Here is an 11,733-nt window from a genome sequence, read left to right on the forward strand (position 1 = left end):
TACAGTACTGAGTACATGTAGTCCAATAAAGGTACAATGCGGATGATTTTTTCAACATGTTACTCAACCTTGCTTCCAAATTTCATTATCTTTGGCTACTTTTTGAATAATAATGATGATGACATGTAGAACTGAAGAGAAAGAGGAATTTCATGTCTATAGTCCGTGTAAAACCCACTACTCCTCTGCTAATTTCCCTGTGCGAACTTGTAATACACATTGCATTTGCACTTTATATATTCACTACTGCCAACAATCGTTACCATCGCAGGTGAATCAATAATCACTGACCAATTTATCACTTTTATTATCTTTTCTCCTACCATTAATTGTGTGTCAATTTTTTACAGTGTAACAAACATGTTTAGCAAATTTGTGTAAATCGTTGATAATATTTTGATGTTTTGTACTGAAATTTCCATCTCAATATGCAGTGCAAGATGCAGCACTACATGTACATGACCCAAAATTCCAAGGATTGTTTTCAGTTGTATAATTAGATTACTTTCGTTTTTTTCTTGTCATGTTATATCAGATGCCATGAAATTATTTGCTGACATTGAAGGTGTTGCTGTGGAGCCCCGTGCACTCTTCAGAAGTAGACCCGGTGTGGAGTTTTTTCAGATGAGGCAGTTGCTGGAACAAGTGAAAACATGAATTTGGCAGAAAGAGTTGAGGGGGAAGACAAGAGAGTATCTCTTGGTATGCATGTTCCCAGGTGTAAACTTAGTTAAGTATACTCACTCCGGTTTGCCAAGTTGAACCATTGATGTGAGCCAACAGAGCCAAGTGTCATTGGCGATATGTTTATTGGAACTGATTGACAAGGTATTTCAGATATATTCAAAAGTCCAGTATAAAGAACATTTAAGACACAATATCTTAACATGTACATTTTATTAAGCTGTTTCAATGATAAGAATGATATACAAATCTTAGCCAACCTGACAGTAACTGTTGTCTTTTACACTGCATATGAATCACTGTATACATGTTTATTTCATTTGAACTTGAAGAACAGAATATTGAGTAATATTGTATGTCAATGACGTGAATTACTTGATTCAAATTTATCATGATGATTAATAAACAATATTTTACAGTGTGATATTTCAAGAGTACTGTTGGATCTCAAATTCACACTATCCTGTTTTTTCTTTCTTTTTCTATTCTCTTTATTGAGTAAAATATCTTAAACTTTTTGCTATGGATGTTTACATGCCCAATATTTGGTGTTTTAAAGTTCCAGTAACATTTCACCACTTTTGATATTTTTATGTCAAATTCACTTTCTTAGTTCTTCTCTGCAATGCATGTTGAACACCTACAAGCACTATCCATCTTTTCAACTCGGTGTGTACTGAGACTGTATTGTTGTTGTTGAAATTTGAATTCTAGTCTGGGCTAGAATGCAATCAAAAACCCAGTACAGTTTACACATATTGACACCTCATGTTGACAAGCCAGATTATATCAGATGGTGTCTACATGCTTTGGGGAGTTAATCAATAGAGTGTATTTGACACTGAAACAAAATGGTTGATTAAAAATCATAAAAAGTGCAGAACTGCTGACTCAAGAGTACATATACATATATGTGTGAAAAGCATTGTCACTTGTAACCTTTGAATACAAGATTGCCTCAAAGCTCCATCATAACATAGCACAATGGCCAGTGAGAAGATTAGCCTTCTTCCTGTTGCAATGTTCACTTATGAAAAACTCTACCTCATATGTCATCTGTTATGTAGAGTTTATACGATACACTGGCAGTAAATATTTATTGTTGTTTGTTCAAAGTGAAAATATTTTTGAGTTATCGATTTATTTATTACACATAATATATATGTGTACTATATACTAAATTTGTACATTGTTAAAAAACTATACAGTTTAACTGTGTCCATATTTCTTTTTACACACTGAAACACAGACAATTTAGGCAAGATACATATAGAATGGTGAGAGGAATATCCAACAATCACATAATTTGAAATTATACATATCATAGACAAAGCTTTCTGATCTTGTCACATGTTATAAACTTCTCAAAAAAGTAACAAAATGACACCAGGTAGTATGGTCTTGCTGGGGTCATCAAAATTGCTTACTCTATCTTGCCACTTTTGCCCATGTCTTATGAGGGCATTAAGCCGTCCTTCATTGACTCTATGGAATACCCTGACACTAGTGACTCCCCTGGCTGGCTCATGAAGATTTGTCAATCCTTGCAACTTTCATCGAGCTTTACATTTTCTGATACACGTATCAAATGGATGATCCTAAATGAATTTAAAGGATTACATAATAAGTAATTCGCAATAACTAATTCAGCCCAGATGTTAATTTAAGTTTGGTTCAATTTCTTTAACAGACAATGTGGATATAAGGAATTTACACAAATAATAATAATTCTTATGAGTCACAAGGTCTATTGCACGGTCAGTAAATTTGCCAAAGTTCCACAGCTTTATCTGGCTCTTATCAAAGATGTGACAATACACAGTAAGTGAGACTACCCACAATTCCCCTTGATTTGTGTGCTCAGACATTATTTGCTAAAGGCTTCTTCAATTTTATCAGTTTCTGAACAATTTGAAACTTAGAATTTAGTTTAAGGATTATTGGTTAAAACTGTGTTCCAAAAATCAGATTTTGTTTAAAGTTCAGCAGTAAATTGAATAAGAATTCGATGTTTGAAGGTGCTAAAAATTGTACACTTGTCAAGGTAAAGTAATCAGCAACTAAGATGGTCTCATCATACCACCTGTCAGACATGTTAATTTCCTTTGTTACAAACATTCAAGAAAATCAATACCCTTTGTTATGCCGACACAGATGCAACTTACTCCCTTAGTCTCCTTGAAAATATTGCATATGGCTGTCAAAAATCTATGTTGACAAAATCACAAATTGCTATATCCTCTGCGGAAAAGGGGTTGATCTCATTATTCACAGTGAGAAATTAGAGAATTATGATTATCAAAACTATGGTCCCAGAATTTTGAAATATGGACCGAGCTTCTCTGTGTACAGAAGAAATTTGCTTCAGTTCAGTGAGTGATCTCTGTGTGTACGGATCATGGAGAATTGTGGGTAGCCTCACTTACTGTGCAATACATTGATGCACACTTGGGCAAAACATGCACAAATTTGTGTTCTCAGAACCATATGCAAACCCTTGTCTTAGCTACAATCATGCAGCCATTGCATATGATACATATAGAGCCTGCCCAGGACAAATTAAAAAGTTGACAATTTTACTAGCGGTGTATCAGTATTCATGAAATCAGTAAGAATACTTTCTTTGCTGCCAGACCTGACCACAAGCATAACACATGAATTGGTAACCGCCCCCACCCCCGTAATTTTCGGGTAAAGGAGGAAATCCTCCTGTTGATGCAATCCTGGGTGAAACACTACACACTTTCAAAACAGGCTATCCGAAGTAGTACAGATATTGATAAAATGACTTTGGATAAACTGAAGTGCCCTGCATTCTGTCTCATGATCATGTGTATGAATGGCCTAGCTAGCGCCTGCCCTGTGAACCTACACTGCACCAACTATGATGCAGGAACACTGAATTCTTGGCCATTATTCAAAATTGAACACAGAAACTTTCCTGGTACACTTTTTAACATCCTCTACACTGTATGAGCTACTTTAAACCATCTTCAACACCAAGATAGTAGAGATATGGCATAAAATTCTTACCGTCGCTAGCATCTGACTTGTTAGCTGCCATGTTGTTAGCGCCACCAACGGTGGGATTCTAGTCAAAACCTTTGGTTTTTTGTCACGGCTTCTGGATAATCCGGCACGGCATCACTTTTCCCGAAGCGACTACCTAGACCCTGGGTCAACACTACTGCGTGCATAGTCATGGCATCTCATTGACTGTCAAAACTACAATTTCTTAGGTACCCCTGGACTAAGTCAGGTGACAAATGTTACGGGTCATAACAAAGATTGGGAGAAATCTAAAACATGAAATATGTTGTTTTATCGCCAAAAGAACGTGGAAATCTCTGATACTTCCATTCAGTCTGTCCTGCATATTTCTAGCATTCATCAAAGAAACATTTCTGCTCCAAAACTCATGAAACAGTCCAAAATGCAGGATTGGTGTACCTTCCAAAAATACATAATTGAAGGCCCCTAAAAGTCAATAAGTTAACAATTTCTCATAACTATCTAAGTGCTACATTTGGCTCATTTAAAAAATTGGAGCCTTCAACATGGTCGAAACATCTGTACCAAATATCAAGGTAGTCTGTTCAGCGGTTTTTGACTCTTTGTTGTTTATGGAAAAATTTCTCACTGTCCAACATGATCAACCCTACCACAATAACAAATTGATCTTCAGTCAGTTGTGTTAAAAATGAACTGGTTTACTTTATGCCTTATTATGATGCTAGATGTACAGTTTGACATTTTTTAAGGTGAAGTACTACGAATGAGGTCTAAATTAGGTTGTGGTGTCATTTTCTTGAAACTTTGCACAAATATTCTTGGAAGTTGTGAAAGTGCAAAAATGAAATAAAAAATGGGGGTCACCATGCTCGTTTCCATGGTAACGGACGTTAAAATAGCGTCGTTAGAAATAAAAATGATATAATTCACTTAAACTAAAGAAAGCAATTATTAAACGCATAGCAAATCAGTTAATTTTAATAAATACCAAGACTTAAGATCCATATCTATCGAATTTATAGTTTTCATGATGTTTGTAAAGAAATTTTAAGTATCGATTACAAAATGACGATATCGAAATTATATCACTACATAATTTTTGAACTTTCTTCCTGTCTCTTTTAATGGTGTCATTTTGACCAAACTTGGCGAATAAAATCCTGACATAATACCATTTAGTTTACACTTTTAATAAAAGGGTGTCACCACGCTACTTTTTACAATATCTCCAGGTGAATGGGTAATATGCGCCATGTAAATGGGAGAGAAATGTTAATTTTTCGCTCATATTGAATAAAAACCAGCTTCCTAGGGGGTCAAAATATGACAAGGCTATAGGTCACAGGTATTTCTAAGAGACTGGGTCAAAAAATTAGGTAAAAGCGCAATTTCAACAATGACAGGTGATGTTAAATACATGCGCTACAAAATAACCCATTTGCGGCAGGCTGGAGTTAAATCTGTGCAGAAACGATCTAAAACGCGTGCGCGTCCGAATTCGTCGCCCTTCACCTTAAGTAGCAAGATCTCTTGATACCTACGAACAACAAACATGATTTGCCTATGGGTAGTGATACCTCCTGCACAGATACCAGTGTACCTATAGTAATTGGAATATTAACATACATCATCAAAATCTCTTGACCAAATGTAAAGTCTTCCAAAATGTTCTTCACTTTTTTAAAGTAGTGAGATTTAAGAGATATACCGGTATTTGCATTTGTTTAAAACCCCCTTAGGCCATGTTTACATACATGTATATTTAGATATGCATGTATGTAAGGTGCATAAGTTTTGTCATCTTGCAAAGATATTGCTTGTTTTTATAGCTGTACCAAGAAGTGCCATTGTTGCGAATGGTTGACATACCAGTATTACCGGTATACACTTTCTGCATACAATCATACATATAGACATATAGACAGGCACATAGGTAGACATACCCAGCTAATAAGGTCAAAATGTCACAATGAAAGACTCAGTGCATACACTCATACACAGGCACACAGTTAGAAATAACCAGCTAATGAGGTCCAACTGTCACATACAACACTTTCTGCATATACAGTGAAACTTGTCTATTAAGGACACCTGCAGGGATGGAAAAGTGTCCTAAATAAATAAAGAAGTGTCCTTAAGGTTCCAGACAAGAAATCGACCTTTCAAAGCTAATGATTCTCTATTGGTTAACCCTTTGCACCCTGACCCCCTGGTACTCTATGATGTAATCGGACATTTATGTCCGAGCAGGGTTCAAATGGTTAATAACCTCTGAACCCCAGTAAATTATATATTTTTCAAAAGCCTAGATGTAGGGGAACATTTTTGTTACCATAGTGTCACCATTATTTACATAACTATCACGTGATAGGTAATTTTCATAACCTTTCAAAAATCGGTTTTCCCTATGTTTTGTTTCAATGCTTTGAGATATATGGATGAAATTTGTGTAAGTGCAAGCTGTCCCAAGAATCTTTAAAAGTGTGTCTCAGAATTTTTTTAAACCTTTTTAAACAATTTTTATGCCAGAAAAACTTCCAGAGCAGCGAATTTAACCCTAGTTACTTTCCTTAAATTGTGCTAAAAAAAAACTAAGAAAGATATAAAAAATCTGAGACACATTTTCGAAGAGCGTTGTGACAGTTTGTATTCCAGCAAGTTTGAGTCAGATATTTTGAAGTATTGAGACAAAACATAGGGAAAACCGATTTTTGAAAGGTTATGCAAATTACCTGTCATGTGATAGTTATGTAAACAATGGTGACACTGTGGTTACCAAATTGTTCCGCTATATCTAGGCTTTCAGAAAATGTATAATTTAAGGGGGTTCTGAGCTTATTTACCACCAGAGAATTGTTAGATTAAAAAGGTCAATTTCTTGTCTTGGAACCTTAATAGACAGGTGAAATTCTATTCAAAGTGTATCTTTTGGTTTGATAAATCCGTCCTTATTAAAGAGGTGTCCTGATTAGAGATGTGTCCATAAGGAAAGGTTTCACTGATACATACAAACATGCACATTAGGTATTAACTATGTTGACATACCATATAAGCTCCAGCTGTCATGGCAAAACACTTTCTGCATTATACTCATATATACAGATACAAAGGCACACAGATGGACATCCCAGCTAAAAAGCTTCCACAGTCACCACAAAATGGAAGTTAAAACCTCCGCTATTGAGCACATGAACTACATAAAGCACAACCAATTTTAATAAGGTTTTAAACAAGTCTGACCACAGGGAATTGACTTAAGTATTGCTGCATACAATGTATCTTGGAATACATACATGTACATACAGAGTAAATGCAGTGGAAACATGATCATGACAATACACAATCGAAAAAAAAAAGATAGGATTCAATGCAAACAGTCTTCAACATAATCTTAAATACCATTTTAAATGAAATTTTACATTTTGGTATCTTTAACACCATTTTCAAGTGTTCACCCTGTTTTGACAGTTCTAGGACAGTTACCAACCAGACAAATACCCTCTGGACAATCACCACCACACATTTACCCCCCAGCTAATTACCACCAACCATTTACCAACGAGACATTTACCCCCAAAGACATTTACCATCCGGATATTTACCCCCTAACACTATATATAAAAACAATATTGCTTTGTCTAAAATGATGTCAAATGGGAAATGATTAAAAAAAGTTCCCAAACAATCGTGAAGACTGCATGTGCATCTTTTCTAGTACTGTCCACTGCTGGGTGCCACATGATTTACCTTTTACTTTGCCTTGCAAGTGTTACTACACATTCTAAATTTTCCCAATGCTTATCAGGGAATCAAACCCCAGACACCTGAACTAAAGACCCCTCTCTACTATGCCACACGGAGTTGTCTGCACCTGTCAGTTGAAATTTTAATCTTGAACTTGGCAGTACTGTATGTCTAACCATGCATTTATTAAGAAATGAATACTATATATGACATTAAAATAAAAACTATATGGTGTTAATGAACTAAAATAATTTTAGTGGCTTACACTAAACCTAACCTTGACCCTGACACTAGGCAACTAATAATATTTGTCTCTTTTTCCATTTTTGTCTTTTTTAGTCAAAACCGGGTTGCATCGCAAGTTGCACGTCTTCAGTTTCATGTTTTAAGGGTAGAATGTGTGTTAGATGTTTCATAAATATTTACTAATTCCTTCATTACCAACATATAAAATACACTCCATATTAGGCTGTTTAAATCATAGACAGTGTCTACGCCATGTCAAAACAAAGTTGAAACTTTGTGAAAATAAAGATAACGAATCAGACGTCTTTTAAAATTAATTTTTAAGAGCCGTAATTGTCCGGGCGGTAAATGTCTTGTGTGGTAAGTGTCCGGTGGTAAATAGCCAGGTGGTAAATGGTAGGTGGCAAATGTCTGGGGACTAAATGTCCCGGGGGTAAGTCCTGTTACCATTTTGACTCCTATCAGCACTTGAAATATATCACATAGTGTGAAAGGAAGAAATACTTAAAGCAAGATTTGGATTACATTTTTAAGAGTGTAACTGCAGGTTATCACTGTCATGTTGACATCTGATCTTTTACATGTGATTACCATCATGATCAATTGGTGATCAGTTATGTATACTTTGCAACACTTGTTATTTAAAAACATAGCAACATTGATGAGACGACCACTAGGCCTATACGGGGCAATTTCACAAATTCATGAAATTGATAAGGGTCCAGTCCAAAACCTATGGAAGAGACCCTTTTGAAAATCCTACTGCTCTATTAATAGACTTGGCGGTGTTTGTGTTCAGGTAAGACTAAAACAACTCACTTTAAACACAGTAAAATACACTGCACTTGTACAAGAATAACAGGGAAGTACATGGTGATAGAATGTTGAAAGATATGATCTCCCTTTGAATTTCCAAAGTTGGGAAAACACTCAGAAAACAGCAAATTACATTCATCTCAAAAAGAATATTCTCAACTTAACACCTTTGAAGAAGAGAACATGTATATGTAAACACCTATCTGTTTTGCTTTTAATTGTACTATCATTTTTGTCTAGCATTGAATGGAGAAGGACACCATGAATATATCTGTTCATTAAACAATCATAATATTATGAAAAACGTGGTCAATTGTGTCAGAGTTCTAAACTTTCACTGGCCAATAGCGCCTTAGTTTTGCTTGTTCCTGGGAGGCATAGATAGCAAAGAGATGTAGAGACCTATGTGACACCAGTTGAGATTAGAAGAAGCACTTAAAACAGGGAGATGGTTCACTCTGATGTTCCCTTCGTTTTTATGGTCCACAATTTTAATCCCAATCAAAGTTTTGACTTTCATTGAATAGTTTGAAAAAAATGCATTTCAATAACCACAAGCCTTGAAGGAATTTAGATTAATGAAGTGACAAAAAGTTACTCTTCTCTTGTACTGAGTTTGATTAAAGTGTGACAACTGGACAATGAGTCCTAAGGATCAGCATTTCACCTTTACTGCCGTGTTTGGCTAAGGCCAAGCTGGACGGTCTTTGAACTCCAATCAACCAATGTGAATATAACCACCCTTCAATGTTGGAAAATTAAAATCAATAATATACTGCCCTGTAACCTCTCCTGAAGAGATGTGAAAATTCCTATCACAAGGAGAGTGATAATAGATGAAAATCTCAAAGATTTGAAAGTGAGTGACCACTACCTCCGATCTAAGAGTACAGATTATTGTTTCTCTCTCTCATTGCCAGTCCCCCATAATAATAACGGCACTCACTGCCATGTATTGTGAATAACACTTTTTATGAATGTTGCTTCCACAAGATTTCACATTGACCACAGTCGCACCCTGGTAATGATGATAAATGAGAATATTTTGCAGGATGAATTTTTGGCAGCATGCCATTGCTATCTGCCATGCAGCCTTGCTTTCATACTACATTAGAACTTTCAGACTCAGGCTGGTGGTCACAATTACTGTTGGTTGAGTCAGAATTGATTTCCCTGCTATCATAATAAGGCTCGAGCATATAATCAACTTTACTATTGCTGTTCCATGAATTCTCAACATTACATGTAAGGTAGACAAGGCAGCCCACAGTTCCAGTACTCTCTCAAACAATGACTAGCTTTTCATGAACTTTGACCTAATTACAAACAATCTTAGGTACTAGACTACCACTGTAACATCACTTCTGCCTATTGGTCACCTTGGATAACAGTTGTTGCCACTAAAACCAGCAAGTGAAAGTCAATCAAGATGATGGATTTCACATCAAGTTTTAGTGCAAATCTATTTTTCAACAACAATTAAAGCACAGTGGTCGTCGCGCTGCGCATGCCCCTGAGGGGGTCCGCCCCTTGTTGACAACATATCCGAGAATGCCGCATGAGGTTACGGGTTGATTATTATGTTTGCAATATTGCCGCTTGTTAAAATGGCGGCTGATCTGTCACAAGCATACCAACTTATTAAATCTAACACGCAATAAAAGGTCAATTAATCTAAGTTAAAAATTTGCTGAATATTGAACGGTAATTACACGCTGGATTGAGATCACATTTGATCATGATTTTCTTGAATCAGTTGAATGGGGCTTGCTCGAGCCATGGAGCTAAACACTTACCCATCAAGTGTATATGCCAACAGACTATCAATGACCGGGCTCTGGTCTACGACATCGCTAGCGAGGATGAGAACTTTCATTTCAAGAGGCCCAACAGGAGTACAGTTGACAAAAACGCAAGCTACAGAATATACAGCTCGCAGAGCAATGCCCGCTGCAGCAAGAAGCATCTGTTCCGTGGTCTGCATGAACGTCGGTGTCAAGAGAACAGGGTATAAGCTTATGGCGCGCTACACTCGGCTGTGGAGAATCCAACTCCACTAGGAAGTTTACACCGTTGGAGGGGTGCAAACGAGAATTCAGAGTACAGGTATCAAGTCAAGTGAAGGACCTTTCATAGGTCTTCTTGTTATGTTGGGGTTATCTCATTTGAAAGAGGATTCAGACCTACCCAGCAATCAGGAGGTACGACAACGAAGTTTGCGTAGCACCGGTAGGCCTACACTAGCTAGCCGTTGGATCACTGCCATGATCGTGCACAGGATCTCTCATTACGTCCCTATGTGTAGCCGTGCAATTTTCCTGCCAAATGCCGCGAAAACCTGCTCGTTTTGTCTATTGTGTCCTGTCATTTGACTATTTCTTGCCACGTATTACTACATGTAGAAGAAGTAAGAAATGGTGATCAACAGTGGGTCGTGGGCCAAGTCGTCGCGGGGCTGGTAAGTTGTGGGACTTATATCCGTTTACGTCAACGCGGTGACCTTCTCCCTTATCGAATATCGAAGCAACAGCATCTCCCGTGTCCTGCTCTGGCTTGCCGATCATGGTCTTGAGTGTAATTTTTGTGTTAGGCATTGTGCTTGTTGCTGGTCTACATATATATATATATATATATATATATATATATATATATATATATATATATATATATATATATATATATATATATATATATATATATATATATATATATATATATATATATATATATATATATATATATATATATTTAATATACAATGTTGATCAGTTTAGTGATGTATTTGCACTGTGCTGTACATGGCATTGTGTACAACCAGCGTGGCCGCGCGCGATCAAACCCATTTGTTCACTGTGACTGCGTGCAGTAAACTCAGCGACATAATGTGGGAAGTGTGGTGTCTCAATGTTCGTAGCCTTACATGAGTTTATAGATAGAAATACACCACTGAAGTTCATTTCTGATCTTTAATATTTTACTATTGCATGATGTTGAGTCTTACAAAGGTGTTAACAAAGTGAGGGACCGCTCCAATCTCAGTCCCATTGCAGGTTAGAAGACTTATGTTTACAAACATTTATGTTTATCAACAAAACAATCGCACACGCGCTGTGCGACGACCACTGCGCTTTAAAAAATACCATCAAGGACACTATGTGCTCACACTTGGTTTGGTCCATTCAAGAAATATTTAAACCAGAAAAACAAGAATGACAAAAGCAAATAAGGTCT

Source organism: Ptychodera flava, chromosome 4 (genome assembly GCF_041260155.1).
Source record: "Ptychodera flava strain L36383 chromosome 4, AS_Pfla_20210202, whole genome shotgun sequence".
In the NCBI taxonomy this organism is placed as follows: Eukaryota; Metazoa; Hemichordata; class Enteropneusta; family Ptychoderidae; genus Ptychodera; species Ptychodera flava.